This window comes from Achroia grisella, unplaced genomic scaffold (assembly GCF_030625045.1).
Source record: "Achroia grisella isolate CSIRO2021 unplaced genomic scaffold, CSIRO_AGI_Agris_v1 utg3288, whole genome shotgun sequence".
In the NCBI taxonomy this organism is placed as follows: Eukaryota; Metazoa; Arthropoda; class Insecta; order Lepidoptera; family Pyralidae; genus Achroia; species Achroia grisella.
In genome coordinates this window covers 45,097-64,774 of record NW_026712800.1, presented here as the reverse complement: position 1 = coordinate 64,774, position 19,678 = coordinate 45,097, and the positions used below count along the sequence as shown (strand labels likewise).

At 31.3% G+C, this 19,678-nt stretch overlaps 1 pseudogene; it reads left to right on the top strand.

Annotated features, from left to right (window-relative positions):
* The first annotated feature begins 17,210 nt into the window (after window positions 1-17,210).
* LOC131843739 (uncharacterized) lies at window positions 17,211-19,087 on the top strand (annotated as a pseudogene).
* Window positions 19,088-19,678: the final 591 nt, after the last annotated feature.

Here is a 19,678-nt window from a genome sequence, read left to right as displayed (position 1 = left end):
GTATTGAGCTCTCGTGAATGTATTTGTTATTAATAGATTGAGAGAATGTATGCAGAATTATATTAATTAACATTAAACATTCTGAAGATCTCCTTAACTTTTCCCTTTTTCTATAGTCTAGTTGTCTATCATATCTACATTTATTTAAAACAATATACCACATTTATTTATAAACGATTATAAATAACAATTGTCCAATACGTGATATGGTTTGAGAGAGCTCTTCATTACAGTTTAGAGAATCCAGTCACGGTAAGCTGAACTTGTTTCAGCGACCATACAATATTTATATCAACCCTTTACCCTTGTCCATTAGTTTACCCACTTGTGGGGTTGTGTGATCTGAATCACAGAGTAACAAATATATTGCAGCACTTTCTTTTTTACTTTTTATTTTACTACAGAGTAAGTTACATATTGGTTTAACTCAGAGGTTGGACTTTATATGAAATCGTTTGCGTGGGTACCTTAATCTAACTCTACTATTTCTATGGTTAAGCAGCTTGCTTTGTAAGATGTATTTGTCATGGCAGTGAAATTGCAGGTTCCAAAAGCATAACAATGTTTTCTGGTATGGCAACACAGTAAGTATACATAGGTACCGTGGATGTCACATGACTATGTGATATCCGTCGGGCTGCTATATGTTTGTTCGTCAACTTGTTTTGCATACCAATTACACAAAATATGGTATGGAATAAAAAGTTAAACAGATACAGTTGAATAAATAATTATTCATTTATACATGTGACAAAATGAGTCTCTTCCGGCTTCATACTACCTACATATCATGTAAAAGTAAAAACGATAAAGTCCTGTAAAGATAGAGATACGAGGTGAAAATTAAACGTTTCCAGATAGGGTTGCCTTTTTATTTCTTTTACATATAAAACATTATTAAAATCGTGGTGAACCGAATTCTGTCTGTTTTCGGCTCAGACTTTTGTGTATTAATAAGTGATTCACATAAAAATGCCAAGAGAAATATGATAAAATTTTCACTAAATAAGTTTTTAAAATAAAAGACATTATTTTATTCTAAAAGACTATTTTAAAGGGTCGAGTTAGTATTGAAATATATATATATAATTACATGCCTAGAGACCAATTGTTTTAAGATTTGGATTGGACTTGAATTGAACTTGAATAATTTAGATTATTTTTATCTGTACATCTTAAAAGTTGTGTGACTAAACTTATGTGCTTAATCGACAATCAACGTGTGTAATTTTAAAAAATATTATAGGAGGTTACTGTAGTATATTTGACAAATAACATCGTTGGCACAAATTAATTTTTTGTTAAACTTTTTAGATTTTATAAATTTGTACCTAAATACGTCTGAAAACAATAACAAAATTAAAATCATATTTATGTTTTCGGTTAAATAATAAATACCGTAAAATATAAGTACAATAAAATATATTTTAAACTAATGTATTATATAATCGCTGGAAACTTTATTTTCATATTTAATACAAAAGAATATTATTTTACAACTAATAACAGTTGTCCATGTACGTAATATGGGCCACTGTTATTTATTATACATGAATGTGTTAAATTCCATATAGAAAACAGAAGCAAACATAGAAAAATAAAAAATACGTGGGGTAAATTACTTTTTCATCATAAAACAATTTTTTTGTGTAAAATAAAATTCATATATATTAAAATTCATTTTAATCTAGAATTTAATATCTTTTTCCATGATTACACAAAAATAAATTCAAGTATGGGATAAAAATAAATTCAGAAAACCATAGGATATATCATCGTTAACAATGTTATTGCAGAGCGTCATGTAATTGCTGGCAGCCTTCATAATAATGATATACCTACATTGCGTGATCATTGTTTATGTAAAAGAGATTTTTTGAAATATATTAAAACTAGACTATCCCAAATGACCCTGTCATTTATATTTATAAGGAAGAAGTAGATGACGATGATGATGATATTGTAACCTAAATTAGGTACATATATTATAATACAGAATTGTTAAAATTTGAAAAAAAAAAATAGATGGACATACATTTTTAAACTAAAATTGCATTTTGCAAGAAATGTTTTACAAACATACATAGATTTTATTAGTATAACCACTTTTCTTCAGCATCTCACCCTTTCATGATAAAACACATAAATCTGATAAAGTCACAGCAAAATCATAATTACGTACTGCTGAAACGAGGTACATTTCAATCCAAATATATATCTTACATATATATGTATTTTAGTATGTTACGCGATATCCCCTTAATCTGCAAGGATTTAAATAATTGTTTTTGCAATCGATGGGGCTTACAAGCGCGTTGCTTCCAGTCTAATTTTGTCACGATTGGCAGTCAACAGGCTTCATTTTGTTCTTTCTACATAAATATATAGAACAAAATGAACAATGTATGTAAATGTACGTGTATGTAAAATTAAATATGCATATCAACATTTATATATTCATTATACTTTTGAGAATGGACTCCCAGGTATTTTATACACAAAAAATGTATCTAGACACCCAGATAACGTGAGAGAACATGGTGGTTTAGTGATTACTAAATCCTGAAATTATATCTGCCCTACACCAAAAAAAACTACATGTCACCACCAAAAAGGGGTTGTAAGGACTTGAAAGCAGAGATTAAAGGTGTATGATGGTATCGTCATTGGTTAAGCATAACGATGAAGCTTTTTTGGATTATAATCTAACTAAATATATTTTCTCTATTTGGTTAAGGTTACTATTCCAAGTCGAAGTCGCGGGTAAAGCTAGTATACAATAAATTGACATAAAGAATAAACTGCTTAGATACTAAATTAATCTGAAGGATAATGTTCATGACAATGATCACACTTCATTTTTCATTTTAAATTTCCAGAAAAATGTTCTATATCTTGCGTTTACCACTTGCGTCTACATTACACAATACCTTCGACTACCACATCTTAGAAAGCAGTCGTATGGTATATATATATATGGTATGTAATTATTATTTACACTCACATGGTAGATATATAATTTACAAATTTCTCTTATAGTTTTGAAAATACTATTTCAAAATCAAATAATCTCCCTATTTATAATACTTCACTAAAATAAAATATTAAGTTCCCTAAATTAGGCGTCCTATATGAGTCGTAGACTGGATATTAAAGGTAACATAAATAAACAAATGCACAAGTGAAAATATGCAAGTACGCAGAACACAAAATTTTATTAAAACATATTCTTAAAAATATGATATCATCAAGCGAGTTCCGTAGGACCATTTCTTCTGATTTATTTTATACCCCACAATATCTTATTTAATTTGAACAAATAGACGTGTGTGTGACAGCCCTGTTCTTTAATATACGTCAGCGACGTTTGCGCCCGAGACGAATAGAGAAAAATAAACAACATTTTGTTTTTAACATTTTTCTCTTTTCGTGAATAAGACGCTTTGCAGTCTTAGATTAATTTGAATAAAACTAGGAGCTTGTTCATAAAATGTTATTTTTTTTATTTCTGACTCATCCAGGAAATTGTCACCAGGAGTCATGATTACATTAAATATTTATTTATACGATGACGCCAATGGTCTAGAGTTTTAGTACACTGAATCTCAATGGTTGCGGGTTCGTCCCTGCACAATACATAATTATGATATGTTGTTATTTTCATTACCTACTTGTTTCTGTTATTTATAAATAATAAATAATAACACAGTGTGAGTTGTCCGAGGATTAGTTATATTATATTTAATTATATCAAATATTATATTGAATAAACTAGCTCGAATAATAGAAACTATTTAGACGGAATCCAATATTTTTTTTATATAAATCATAGTAATACCTTCTCTATAAAATTTCATTATTTATAAATAAAAATTCTATTTCTGTTTCGTCTCTCAATTCCCGATGCCTCCTATAAATTGTAGCTCAGAATTGAGTAAGAAAGACATCGTCTGATAAATCATTCCAGACAATTGTATTATGGTGTTTCACAGGGCTCTACAATGAGACCCCACCTCCCGCCTGTTCATTTACACGAAAAATAATCATCCCCATAAATTTTGATAAAATTTAATCAACTCCATTATCCAACGAAGAGAAGCTCGGATGAAGTAGATTAATTCTATTCGAATCAAAACATTCCTTTAGTAATCTCGGTAATAAAATAACATTTCAATTTAATATAGTTAGACTTTATTACATTAATTATACTCATATATAATCGTAAAATTACGTGTAATGTAAAATGACATGAACCTCAATCAAAATCTGTCTCATTTTATAAATATTTGGATAAAAATGTAAATGTTTTTCTTCTTTTTTCACAAATATTTTATTCTTCTATCTTTGAAGTAGTTTAAATATTATGTATGAATTTAGTAGTTACGACGGCGCTAACATCGTCGCTATTGTAATTCTAAGTTCCTAACTAAATGTATAAAGAAAAGAAAATGTCATGTCGGCAATAATTTAATATTTCAAAGTCTTCGTATATTGCTGTATACAGTGACTTTCAGAAGTATATGGGTCTTTTGAAATACTAGTGTTTACAGGCAACATCGTCCACAAGACCGGTAGATGTTGTTCAAATGGGATAATAGGAACAAACTAGTTTTCATATTTACTATATCAGTAACAATGATTTATTTAAATATTTATATATACATTGTATCTTTAATGATTACCTTTTAAGATTAAGTATCTCCTAATCTAAATATAACACACATACGTATAGTGTATAGTTTATAAGGTATTTTCTATATATAAAGAAACAGACATAATTTCAACAAAATCCATTGATCGAGAATATTACAACGCTACCTTAGTACCTACATAACCTGATTAGTTTGATTACGCGTATACCCTAAGTACTACTCAGACCAGAATAGATAAGGCACTAGTATGACAAACAATATGTATATTCTGTCACATCACATGTCACGTCTCACCTACATCTTATATTCCGATGACATAAATACGTGATCTACGAAAAGCAGTTTCTCCGAAATGTGCAAGTTTCTTTAAAGCTGTGTTTAAACTAGTTAACAGTATATATTATATTTGTCTAAGCAGGTTAAATATATATATACCTATATTATTTGTAAATTAAAGCAATATGACAAGTAGGTATGTATCAAGTTTTATTGTTATTGATTAAAAAAGTTTGTAGAATTATATTTTTAAAGCAGAGTAGAATACTTTACAACCTCTTTTTAGTCAATAATAATGATTTTTTTAAAAGTTATAGAACGGATTGAAATCTGTATGTAAGTCTGTTTTTATTTCGATTCTACAATATAACTAAACTATCTTTAATGTCGAAAACGTGTCAATTTTTTTGTTATTAATGCCCTATTATAACATAATTATGCATTTAAAAATTAAATATATGGCGTTTTTAAAGATAAATTCATGCTTTTAGTTCTATATAGTACTTACGTATTTATGATAAAATCAATTCCCGACGTAACAATCTCAATTACCATTTACTTTTTTACGGTTTATGCTAAAAGGGAAATATCATATTTTACGATCGCAATTTTTATTATCTTTAAAATTAATGTTTTGCACTGATGTTACCCATATTAGGGCTGGTTTATACTAATCAGTTCTTAAACGACAAAGCCACCATTTTTAGTACCTTTTTTTAACTTTATCTTTATTAGATGTACATAATATTTTTAGTATTCATACATGAAACAAAACTTAACCGCGAATTAATTAAAAAAAACACACGAATGTATTCTATTTGAAGTAACATATAACAAAAAAATCATTCAAACTACGAACATTTTTGTAATCGGTCAGTAGATGTCAGCTCTCGGGCTATACTCACACAGGGTCTGGTTTTATGAGGCCGTAAAAGCTACCATAATTGTTTGCGACAGACAATCTGGTAACGAGCAATTCTCTAATTCGACTGTGGAGTTACTTACCTAAGATCTTTACCCTCCGGCTACAATGACGACTGAATTTTACAACCGGCAGCGGGTTATTATGTTGTACAACACATAATAAATAAGTATATAGATTTTATATCAGACAAGTGGTGGTGCTCTCAGACTAAGGTTGTATTCGACATATTGTTCATTGAAGTTGTAAAGGCCAGCTGTTGACCAGCATCAAAATACTTCGAAAAAGAGTCCTCTAATATGAGAATCACATAAGATGAGGTTTAAAAAGAAAGAAAGAGATGCAGGTAAAAATATTGCAGAACAAACTTCCTAACACCGATAAAAGTGTAGTAGAGGAGGCCTTTGTCAAAGAACACCATTAAGATGTTACTGTTAAAGTAACTTCTTTGTCAAATGAGTTCGGTTGAATATAGCTTTAAAATTATATGATACGTCTTAGACTACGTATATGTTACAGGCGTTGTATGATAATATATTGGACCGTCAGTTACATTCTTCTCATATGTCTCATTTACTCTCTTCTACGGGCTACTTATCACCAGGAAGTTCATTAGCTTATTTACCATTCAGTATTTTAACTCTTTTTACTTGCAAAACATTTGGTACTTTCGACCCGTCGTTACTTTCGTACCCGGCTTCTCCTATATACTATGTACAATTTTTTTTTACATTCTATATCGACAATATTTTACCATATACAATATAATGGTAAATTTTTGGATAAAAATGTAAATGTTTTTCTTCTTTTTTCACAAATATTTTATTCTTCTATCTTTGAAGTAGTTTAAATATTATGTATGAATTTAGTAGTTACGACGGCGCTAAATATAAAGAAAAGAAAATGTCATGTCGGCAATAATTTAATATTTCAAAGTCTTCGTAAATTGCTGTATACAGTGACTTTCAGAAGTATATGGGTCTTTTGAAATATTAGTGTTTACAGGCAACATCGTCCACGAGACCGGTAGATGTTGTTCAAATGGGATAATAGGAACAAACTAGTTTTCATATTTACTATATCAGTAACAATGGTTTATTTAAATATTTATATATACATTGTATCTTTAATTATTACCTTTTAAGATTAAGTATCTCCTAATCTAAATATATCACACATACGTATAGTGTATAGTTTATAAGGTATTTTCTATATATAAAGAAACAGACATAATTTCAACAAAATCCATTGATCAAGAATATTACAACGCTACCTTTAGTACCTACATAACCTGATTAGTTTGATTACGCGTATACCCTAAGTACTACTCAGACCAGAATAGATAAGGCACTATTATGACAAACAATATGTATATTCTGTCACGTCTCACCTACATCTTATATTCCGGTGACATAAATACGTGATCTACGAAAAGCAGTTTCTCCGAAATGTGCAAGTTTCTTTAAAGCTGTGTTTAAACTAGTTAACAGTATATATTATATTTGTCTAAGCAGGTTAAATATATATATACCTATATTATTTGTAAATTAAAGCAATATGACAAGTAGGTATGTATCAAGTTTTATTGTTATTGATTAAAAAAGTTTGTAGAATTATATTTTTAAGGCAGAGTAGAATACTTTGCAACCTCTTTTTAGTCAATAATAATGATTTTTTTAAAAGTTATAGAACGGATTGAAATCTGTATGTTAGTCTGTTTTTATTTCGATTCTACAATATAACTAAACTATCTTTAATGTCGAAAACGTGTCAATTTTTTTGTTATTAATGCCCTATAACATAATTATGCATTTAAAAATTAAATATATGGCGTTTTTAAAGATAACTTCATGCTTTTAGTTCTATATAGTACTTACATATTTATGATAAAATCAATTCCCGACGTAACAATCTCAATTACCATTTACTTTTTTACGGTTTATGCTAAAAGGGAAATAACATATTTTACGATCGCAATTTTTATTATCTTTAAAATTAATGTTTTGCACTGATGTTACCCATATTAGGGCTGGTTTATACTAATCAGTTCTTAAACGTCAAAGCCTCCATTTTTAGTACCTTTTGTAACTTTATCTTTATTAGATGTACATAATATTTTTAGTATTCATACATGAAACAAAACTTAACCGCGAATTAATTAAAAAAAACACACAAATGTATTCCATTTAAAGTAACATATAACAAAAAAATCATTCAAACTACGAACATTTTTGTAATCGGTCAGTAGATGTCAGCTCTCGGGCTATACTCACGCAGGGTCTGGTTTTATGAGGCCGTAAAAGCTACCATAATTGTTTGCGACAGACAATCTGGTAACGAGCAATTCTCTAATTCGACTGTGGAGTTACTTACCTAAGAACTTTACCCTCCGGCTACAATGACGACTGAATTTTACAACCGGCAGCGGGTTATTATGTTGTACAACACATAATAAATAAGTATATAGATTTTATATCAGACAAGTGGTGGTGCTCTCAGACTAAGGTTGTATTCGACATATTGTTCATTGAAGTTGTAAAGGCCAGCTGTTGACCAGCATCAAAATACTTCGAAAAAGAGTCCTCTAATATGAGAATCACATAAGATGAGGTTTAAAAAGAAAGAAAGAGATGCAGGTAAAAATATTGCAGAACAAACTTCCTAACACCGATAAAAGTGTAGTAGAGGAGGCCTTTGTCAAAGAACACCATTAAGATGTTACTGTTAAAGTAACTTCTTTGTCAAATGAGTTCGGTTGAATATAGCTTTAAAATTATATGATACGTCTTAGACTACGTATATGTTACAGGCGTTGTATGATAATATATTGGACCGTCAGTTACATTCTTCTCATATGTCTCATTTACTCTCTTCTACGGGCTACTTATCACCAGGAAGTTCATTAGCTTATTTACCATTCAGTATTTTAACTCTTTTTACTTGCAAAACATTTGGTTTTCGACCCGTCGTTACTTTCGTACCCGGCTTCTCCTATATACTATGTAATTTTTTTTTTTTACATTCTATATCGACAATATTTTACCATATACAATATAATGGTTGACAAAACAATAATTAGAATCTATTATTCAGTCTGTAGTAAATAATTGCCCTGTAAATGGGTGTCCAATTCTATTCATTATTAATGTGAGTATTATTCATTATTAATGAAGGCCGTAGTATATTGTGATGTAAACAAAGCCTTTCGGGGCAGTTGATAGCCTCATTTAGTTAATTTGTCATCCAAAGACAAGGGTTTGAGGCACGGAAACACTTAGAAATGAACCATTATGTGGTCAACCATTCGTGGAAATTTTGCTTTCAACGTATTTCTCAAGTTTGGCCATTATATCATTAATTTCTAGGATACCTTTCGATTCATAAGGACATTAGGTTAGACTTATTAACAATTACATATGTTGGAATAGGGATTTCAATTAAACGGACTTGTAGGATCCTTTTAGCAAGTATTAAATCAGTTTAATTAAATAAATACTCTATTCTATTCTATATATATTTGCACTAAATACTTAATTTATTAAGTCCGTATTAAGAATAAGTTCCCTAATAGTCTATTCCAAAAGGTAACATAGTATAAGTAGGTACAATTTGATTCTGCATATACTTCAATTTACAGATAAATAAAACAGATTCAATGCAGGAAGATATTTATTAAGATTAAAGAATAGTAGTTAGTTGCCTATTTCAAAATTGCCAGCACTCATTTTTATAATATTAATCAATTGAGATTACATTTTTGACGCGAACTAAAACTGTTGGTCGCAGCTGTCCTTTACAGCTTCACTAGACGAGGATGATGGGAATCAGGTTTGTTCCCTTTTCTACCCAATAGGTATAGTCTCTTTGTTAGTAAAACAATTTAGTAACACTCGTATCTATACGAATGTAGTTAAATAAATTGTGCAACTAAACACAAAACAAGCATCAAAAGTGGTTTGTCTGTCTACCTATTGTACACGGAACCAGAGTACAAAAGTTTGCTACTCTACAAACTATTAAAGGCCCACTGAACTATTTTTGCCTTAAATGTCCATCCATTCGTCAGAGCTTGAAGGCCTCGGCAAATTTGTAGGTTGCTGTTAGAACCGAGACAAAACACAAGTCATTAGATATTAATAGTAATTATGAAAAAAAAATTGTGTCCCAAAATGGAGTATTAATATGTTGTTATTTCTCAGAGATTTCATTTATTTATTTCAGTAATAATTAATATTAGTTTAATGATTTAACCCATAATAATATGAAAGTATCTGTCTGTCTAAATGTTTTTACTTATCTTTATTAGAATGACATTTGACATATTTTGGGGTTTTTGATTTTAATGGGGTTGACATGTTTAAAAACAAGAACCCCAAAATATTTTAGATTAAAAAAATATCATATAATCTAACAGGAAAAGATTATCACGAGAACGGAGAACATAGCTTATTTTTTATTTCAAATAAATATTTATGTAAATAAAGTCGCTGGTGATAGCTAGACCTCTTTTCTTCATAATAGATGAAGAAAAGAGAAAGTAATCCTTTAAATTTTTTGACACAGAGCAGTTGCTCATGCAGTATTGTTAGTACATATTATTATAAATGTACAAATAGTCTAAACTATTTCTTATATGAGGACCACAATGACCTAATTAGATATTTTTAGACCCATTTACAACTAAATTAGTAACCCTTCTCCATTTCTGTTTGGTGAAAACACTTCAGTCTTATAGTCAAAGTAATTTAATCATTCCCTAATTAGCAAGTGGCAGGCCTATTTTCTATCATGTCGTCCTTATGTTGCCTTCAGACAAGTTCGGACTTACTTCAATTAACCTTTAAGGAGAGGTTTATAAATACTTTAATTATGTGTTGACAATTGAAGAAGAGAATATTTTAGGTTTTTATAAGAAGAATACATGAATTCAGTTAAAAAGGATCCTATGATCTGAGGATTCTGAGGATAGATCCTCGTGATACAATTTATCTTCAAGTTAAATTTCATTAAAATTCGTTCAGCCGTGAAAGGGTAATAAACAGGCAGACACTTTTACATTTATAGTATTAGTGCGTAAAGATTTAAGTTAAAAAGTTATAAAGTGGATGTTTTAGACTTCCGGGCTATACTTTATGACAGTCTATTGGGAAGAGTCAGGTATCTTTCCGTCACGTTGATTTGCTTTTTTACAATAACTTTGTTGTATATTACTCTCCCTATCTCTCTGGTATTATAGAAGGTTTTTTATTTACTAAAAATTATTTAAAAGTTTAGCGTAGGATTTTACGAAATGGTAATGGACTCCTTTGGTTGCAGTGAACACTAAATAGTTGAAATAATATTCATCCTACTGTATCATTCACATTAGTGTATCTAGCGATGATTTAGGATGACTAACTTTGATAGTCATTATTGATGACTACATGAGTTGATAGAAACTTTTTTTATTTCGTTATATTTTACAAACCTTAATTTAAAACTAATCGCTAATGCAACAAGTTGCATATTATTTATAAAAGCACATAAATAATCATCCATTGCAACTGAGTTGCCAACTTCTTATACGGCTAAAAACCTCTTTTATAGCATCACAAACAGATTGAAGACGAAATTGAACGTTTCATATTTAATGAGACTATCTCGCTACGTAACTACCTCGTAAAAAGTGAAGTGCATTTGTTCGTACGTCATATAAAAGATAGCGAATAGATTCTAGCGTTTTATCAAAAGGGGTTTTCAGTATTGCTCATTATATTTCTTAACGAGTTAGTGCATTTGTAGGTTTGCCTGCAGCTTGTTAATTAGGTGCATTGTTTGCAACCCGGCAATCTTACTATACCGAGATTTCAGAAGACATATGTACCCGTCTACTAACAACTACAACATAAGATAGTTGAAAGATTAACCCGAAGACATCATCGAATGTTTAGTAGGTAGGTAGGTAGTTGCTCCTAGAGTTGGGATTAAGGGGAACTGCCTAAGACCCCTGTTTGTACCCTCTTTTGAGGGTACAGAAAACACAGATACAGAAAAGGTCGCCGTAGAACCCAAAACTACCCACTATAGTGAATATTATAAAAGTGTTATTCCATCGAAGCGATCAATCGAAATTGTAAATTAAATAATATCAACTCGATCTCAAATTCTACACACAACCTTAAAATTAAGAGGAAATTGTAGTAGTCTTGGTTAGGTTAAAATCGGTTTGCAGATTCGCTAATGCAAAATATGCACTGAGTACCCCACACACACACAAGGCGACAGTGCTTCCTAGATAATAATTGCCCGTAAAAAATATCCTACACATACAAACTGATTCAGGCCGCTCTCCCACACTGTTCCGATGTTACCCCTGGTTTTAATATCGGGTGAAGAACGTTTTATAAAAATATAGACACTTACAAAAAATGCCTTCCAGACAAAGACTTTTTAGTGCCTATTCATAAGTTACAATATTTGTTAGCCGTAATGTGTACGCAAAAGTTGAATTGAACATTCAGAATTGAATTTAAAGCAAAATAGAAAGGACGCAGACTTCGTTACAAAATAATTTCGTCTCTGTGACATTGAAGAAATTGTAGCCCTTTAATTATATCGTGAATTGTGATACAAATAAAACGTTAGAATTTAATTATTTTGGGAAATTTCGGTTAGAGGTTTAAAGCCCATTTGCATATTTTGCCCATGCCCATATGCATATAAGTGTGTAGGTAGCTATTGACAATGTAATGCCTAGACGACATGGTTATCTAGTAGTATAGCACACAGCCTTACTTCCGATGGTCGCGGGTTCGATGACTGATGCAGATGCAGAGATTTGTATCTATGATTATAATTATTTGTAATGGTTTTGATGTTTACTATATAAATTATATATGGATTTAACTAAAAATATGTAAGTATTTCTATCTGTTGTCTACTACCCATAATATAAGCTCTACTCCCTCTTCTCTACTTGCTCTACTAGATCACGCTGTGTAAATTGTCCACGATTAATATTATTTTTCATATCCTATTTACATAAGTAAATTTCGACAAATTTATTTAGTGCAATCAACATTACATTTTAATCGAATTTATAATCACATACATACCTAATAATTTAATATAAACCGTAATGTAGTTTCATTATTGAGTAGTAATAAGTACTTATAACTCAGTAATTAAAAACATGTTTCCTGGGTCTCTTTTCCTTGTGATGACTGAGTGAGAATACTATATATCACCATCCCTTATTATCACCAGATATATGTAGTTATCCTAAAACGTTCCGAAGGAACTACGGAAACAAAACTCAATCGGAAACAATTCACTGATACACAAAAAGAAAAGCTCGAAATAAAACTATACTCCAAGCTGCCTGGCCCATAGTAGCCTAATAATTTATAGCTATGGGGAATTTGAGTTTATTGAGCAGAGAGTCTTATCTAAGACTGGCATGATAAGGGATTGTTATATTGATTTATTGTTAGAACCTTAGAATAAAAAAATAGTAGTAACATATTACTACTATTTTTTTATTCTAAGATTAAATATATAAAACAAGGTACATTTATTTACACCATTTAATTTATAATTCAAGAACGCCTTTTCCGTTTATAATGTTTTCTAATTAATCTTAGCCCCAAATAGCAAAACATCAATAAAAAATGATGATGAAACTGTTAATGTAAAATCAATTGGTCTGGAAAATTCTGTATTTTTCCAAATCAGTCAGGCATCGTATCAATATGTAAATCCCGAAAGTGCGACATTCATTGACTATTAGACAATATAAATTAGACAACAGCTAATTCTTTATAAAAAATAAAGTAATGTCTATCATTGTTCTATCTTTCATCACTCAGTAACCAATTAGGATTCCAGTCTCGTAAAAACGGGGAAAAAATTAAATGTTAACCAGATTTTGATGACACAAGTGGGGACTAATAAAATTGATTGATTGTAATTTAACGCACCGCTGGTCTTTCGGGGTTTGACACGCTGAACGGTCGAGGGATAAAAATTTCCCCAATTATAGCAAGGGGCTAACACCCCGCCGCATTTGGAATATGGATTATGGATTTTATTAATATTTAATTTATATGCAAATACACAACTACTGAAAAAGTTCTCCCTAAGGAAATATAAATTAAACAATTCAGTGATAAATCAATAGGAACTACGTTTAAGATGAAACTACAAGAAAAAGAAGCTTTACAAAACCGTTTAAATTTTCTACCGAAGAGATACCTACACTGTTGGTGCAAGCTATACCGCATCTACAGTAAATACATAATCGTTACTTAAACAATCTACAAACGACCCTAAAATCACAACAGTGATGGGTAGTGGCCATGTTCGCTTTCTAGATACACCGTAGGTACATCATTAAACAAACTATGATATTAACGTGTGGAAAATCCTCTAAAAACCTTCACCCCACCGGAGGGCGGACGATTTTGTAGGGTTGTGTAGGATTTTTATTCACCAAAAACTACACGGTGTACCTACGAGCGCCTATGCTGGAGCCAGGGGTTTCGCATGTGCACTCTACCCCAATCATTTGTTTAACTTGGTACCGAACTATCATCTCGCGATTAATCATAACATAAGCATTGTCGCTTCATGTATAGCGGAATTTGTACCAATGTAACACAGTGAGTGAATTTGTACCCTTAATTTCGGTGTCTCGTCTAGACGTCATTATACTTACGTCGATTATGTATCAAATTAACAGTCGCACCTATGCGGAGGAAAAAGTTGTAACGAAAAAATCATTCTCTACAATGATTAATATTCTACTTTACAATGCTACTAAGTATTTGCACCTGTTCTGTTCAACTCAACGTAATAGATCCTTTGTAGGACAAAAACAACTAAGTAAGTAAAGACCTGAATATATTTCACAAAGAAATAATAAAGAACCACGAACACAAACAACTAATAATCAAGACTAAGATACCAACACGACGTGTCAAAATTGTGTTAACGATCCTTTTTGCAATAAGTTTTTAACGTGTCTTATAATACGGTCATTACAGGCTTACATATAATAGGTATATATAATACATATTAGTATAATACAATAGTATTTATAACAATATAAAATATCATTTCTTCTTATAACTTAGCCTACCCAGTCTTCCTTATTACACGTACTCATTAATATTAAAATAGGAACTTTGTGTATTTTATATATATCTACCAACTATCATAATACCTACCTATATAGTCTGGAATTCTATATCTTTTAAATGATGAAAAATCTATTAAAAACAATTGATAATATTTTCAATAAAAGCAAAATTTACCTCTTTGTAATTTATCTACAGGAAAATTAATATAAATTGTATTTTTTTTTGTGTAGGCCAGATTCGAAGACATCCCTTCTGGTGTAATACAGAATAGTAAACCATTAGACCTCGACGCTATATACATATCATATATAGTACATAGTTCTATATATCCAATCAAGAAACCTCATTACCACAGAATATATAATAGTGCTTCGTATCGTTACGGTTAACAAGTCAAGGCTCGATGTGGGGTCAAGATTTATGTTTCTTTTTCTTTAATACCTACCTCCGTACCTAAAGCGTGAATAGTACCTAACTGATTTTAGTATTCATTGCTTCTTAAAAAATCTTTAGTAGGTATATTAATAGTAGAACTAAATATAATATAAAACACAAAGTAGTTTTTACAGCTCTTGAAATCAATATCATTGGAGATAAGTTTTTCCATACTATTGCCTCTAAATTACGTTTATAAGTGATCTTTCTAAAAGACAGTCACTTATATACCACGAATACTTCATGTAGATAGATATTTATTTTCAGAGACAAATATTTATACCCGACTGTCTAAAGTCCAATTTTAAGGTAAGTAAATAAACAACTTAAGAAATAAATAATGAAAATAGTAATATATTTCTCTACCATACAGCTGTTTCAAAACAATCTCTTTTTCAAAATGAAATGGTAAAATAAATTATTATGGAAGAGGAAATGGACAGCAAAGTTCCGTTAACAACTTGACAACTTGCTCCCTTGATACATCCATGGCGTTTTGACAATAATGAAAATCGACACGTGTTCACAGCCTACCGACGATTTTCCAAATTGCCTCATGCTTAGTGTCTTTCTAGGGAAAAAGAGAAATACGTGTTAGAAATTGGATTGTGATTTGTTGATAGGATCTAAATACACACACTAGCCTAGTGAGCTTACGCTTTTGTATACCGCCTTGCTTCCTATAGTAGCGGTTTTGATTCTCGCTTGTTGCAATTGTATGATTGTTTGTGTTGGACTGATTATATTCTATATAATATAAAATACCTCAGTAATATTTTTATTTAATATAAAATGAATTTCTAACGGTGATCTAGTACGTACTCATAAGCACTCTTTAGCTTAGGAATAGATGACAAAACTGTATATAGAGCTAGAGTAGAAAACGTAGTAATTTTACCAACTTCAAAAGGAGAAGTAGTATTACCCATTTATTTACGTTACAACATAGTAAGTCAAGGTAGTATCATAATATAATATCTATATCTATATATATAACCATATCTTCATTAAATAAGATGTACTTAATGAAATTAATGACTCGACAATTCACACAGGGCCATTTGGTCCTAAACTAAGTTAAGATTATATAATGGGTATAAAACAACAGATGAACTTAACAACTTAAATAAAGGATTTCTATAGTAATTGAACGTGGAAACTTATTGCCTGCTTATGTTATGGAAACCTTTGGGCCTGGTATCGAGTTGTTTTGTTTTTTAAAATAATAATTATATAATGAAAACACTAAAATATAGTAGTATAATCATAAAAACAAATATGGAACTAGTGACTATCAGCAAGAAACGCAGTGTGTTAAACCGCTATCAGTCGTCAAATATAAAAAACGTGCACCACGGAACAATAACAATAAAAATTCCTCAGTTGTAATATCGTAGTTATTGACTATAAGTCTAATTTCCAGGTCACAGCTTTTCCGATTGACATAACCTCTAAACATAGATGAAGGAATAATAATCCTATAAGCGTTATAACTGCGTATTTCTCCGCCTAAATTCTGTAGCTATTAAAAAATAATGGTTATGTACATAGAAATGTCAAGATACATTATGAACATCAAGTTACTTTGAAATAATAATATACCGTCACGTACCTAAATGGTGTATAGTGACAGAACAAAATGATCTTTTGGTCTGTGAGTATAGTGAACTCGCTGGGTAGATAGGTATATGATTTTTTTAATGGAAGACACCTATAGGATGGAGGGTGCTACAACCACGCCTGCACTAACGGCTTACGCTGGCGGGGCACCAATAAAGGAATATTAGATGAACCGGTTACCTGACATGGGGTTTTCAGTCCACATTACAAACAATCCCCTTATGCTGGGTATACATATATTGACTGCAACGTAGCAGTGGACATGTTCATCGAAACGTGTGAATACGAACTACCAACTAGCACTAGTTTATTAGGGTGAAATATTAAATACACGGTGGCGTTTTCCATCAGGTCAGGGAGGTTAAAAATATGAAATTGACATAATTGGCACACATAGACTTTGTTTTTTATTCGATCTGCCCAGAGACTATCTACTTTTTCTGTAAACACGAAAATTTTATATTTGACATTTGACTAATGTATTGGACATAAACGCATAGCAAACTAAACAATCACTAAATTGTACATCATGTAGAACAAATTACTTCCACTATACAAAATGTAATCATGAACAAATTTCGTATTAGTAAAGGAATTTCTTGTCAGGATGAATAAGTGTTCAAAAGTGAAGAACCCGTGCAAAATATGCCTGCAAAGTGTCACCAACAAAACAGGGTTACAATGCAAAGGTGCTTGCAAAAAGTGGGCCCATTACACTTGTCTAAATTTCACTCCTGGTAAAATTAAAGACATAAAAGCCGGTATCATCAAAGTCACCTGTCCTTGTCCTAATTGCAATACATTAGGACCAAAAGAGGAGTTGACCGATCCCCCATTCACGTGTTCAAATAAGGATTGTCCAGCGAACCAACCAAACCCTATTTGCGCCGCTGATAATTGCCCAAGTAAACGTGACCTTTGTGCATCGGAAAAACCGCCGCGTCCCCCAACACCGAGAGCTTGCAAACCGGCTCCTAATTCTCCCGCTCCACTGGACCAACCTCTAAGTAAACTCCCAACTTCACGTAAGCCTCATCCGTCCTTCAGATACATTACAACCTCCTTCGTCTGCCCCACCTCTAACTAAGCCCATTCCAGCTCTATTACCATCAAGCTCACCACAAAAATCGCTCCAAATGAAACCATCTCCCCCAAAAGGTTTGAAACCTGCACAACAGTCAAAAGTACAGTCTCTTAAATCTTGCAGCTCACAACCTTCAAAAGCATCGTCATGTTCCTGTATAATCTGTGGTAATAGGGGTTCGTTCTTGATTTTTATGTAGTCTAGAATCTAGATAATAACTTAACTAACGATAGAATGTCGTAGTCAATATGTGGCGTATTTTAGGTAGATATATACCTACCATCCGTTTACCAATTACAGTACCTAGTCGTGAGTTTGATGTTTGGTGATATTAAATGACCGTCTAAATTCAAAGTATTGCTATTTTCTAAATTTGCAGTCTTCACGAGTTCGAAAAACAGCAAAAATAGTGTAGGGCTGGGTTTATACTATATTCATCCATATAAAAAAAGTTCCTTAAGTTTTTAACAAAAGATGTAGATGGACATCTTCAAACTTCTGTTTGTAGACCGCGTGGAGGTCAACCTGACGTAGTACATTGCTAGCAATCTGGTTATCGGCCCCCTCATTACTAATCCCCTTGCCCCCTCATTACATTAGTTTAATCTTTGTTTTCAGATAACACACAAAAAACCAGTACACGACCATCGCACTCAGATTCAACCATAAAATCAGCTAAGGAAAATCAAAAGGTATTGCTTCATGCTATTGAACAGCTCTGCGGAACTGTGGGTCAACTGTCCACACAGATCAAGGAATTGATGTGCAAGATGTTGGCTAACCTGGACAACAATGCTTAGAATATAATAAATCTGTTTCTATAACTGTGAACATTAGTAGAAGTGCATAAACATTTGTTAAATAATGTTAAGCTAAGTTTATAAAAAGATAATTTTACTAAAATGTTCTGAATATAAGTTATTCTCATTGCAAAATAGGTGGTAATTTTTGTGAGGGGATATTGACAACGTAAATAGGTACTGAGTGTAACATAAAGATAAATATACCTAATAAATATAATTCGAAAGTACATATATTGTCTTGTAACAATAACAAAATGGATTGGTTGGTTAATTTGGGATGGAAAAAAACAGAGAATTGAATTTAAATGCGAAAGAGCAAGGTCTATTATTTAAATAGGTACCTACTATCTCAGAAACACGTACCTATACCAATACCTACATACATGAACAGCATCACTGGTATCACTTTATATTACTCAAAGGTATGAAAGTCCAAAAAATATACGAATAATTAAAAAACAACATATATAAATTTTAATAATAATAATATATAATTACTTATAAATAATTTCTAATCTAGATCTACTTTCATTTTCACAACACTGGCTACTCTCACAGTCACACTCGATCCCACACAGATGGAATACATACGCGCACAGTGTGAAGCAAAATATACATCGTAGACTCCCACAGAAATTACAGCAACACATAATACCGCCTTTACTATAAGTCCAATTACTCTTGATAAGCCCATCCGATCTCACGGTCCAAAAACATATTGTACCTATCATATATTTCCACCATTTGCTTCATAAACTGTTTATGAC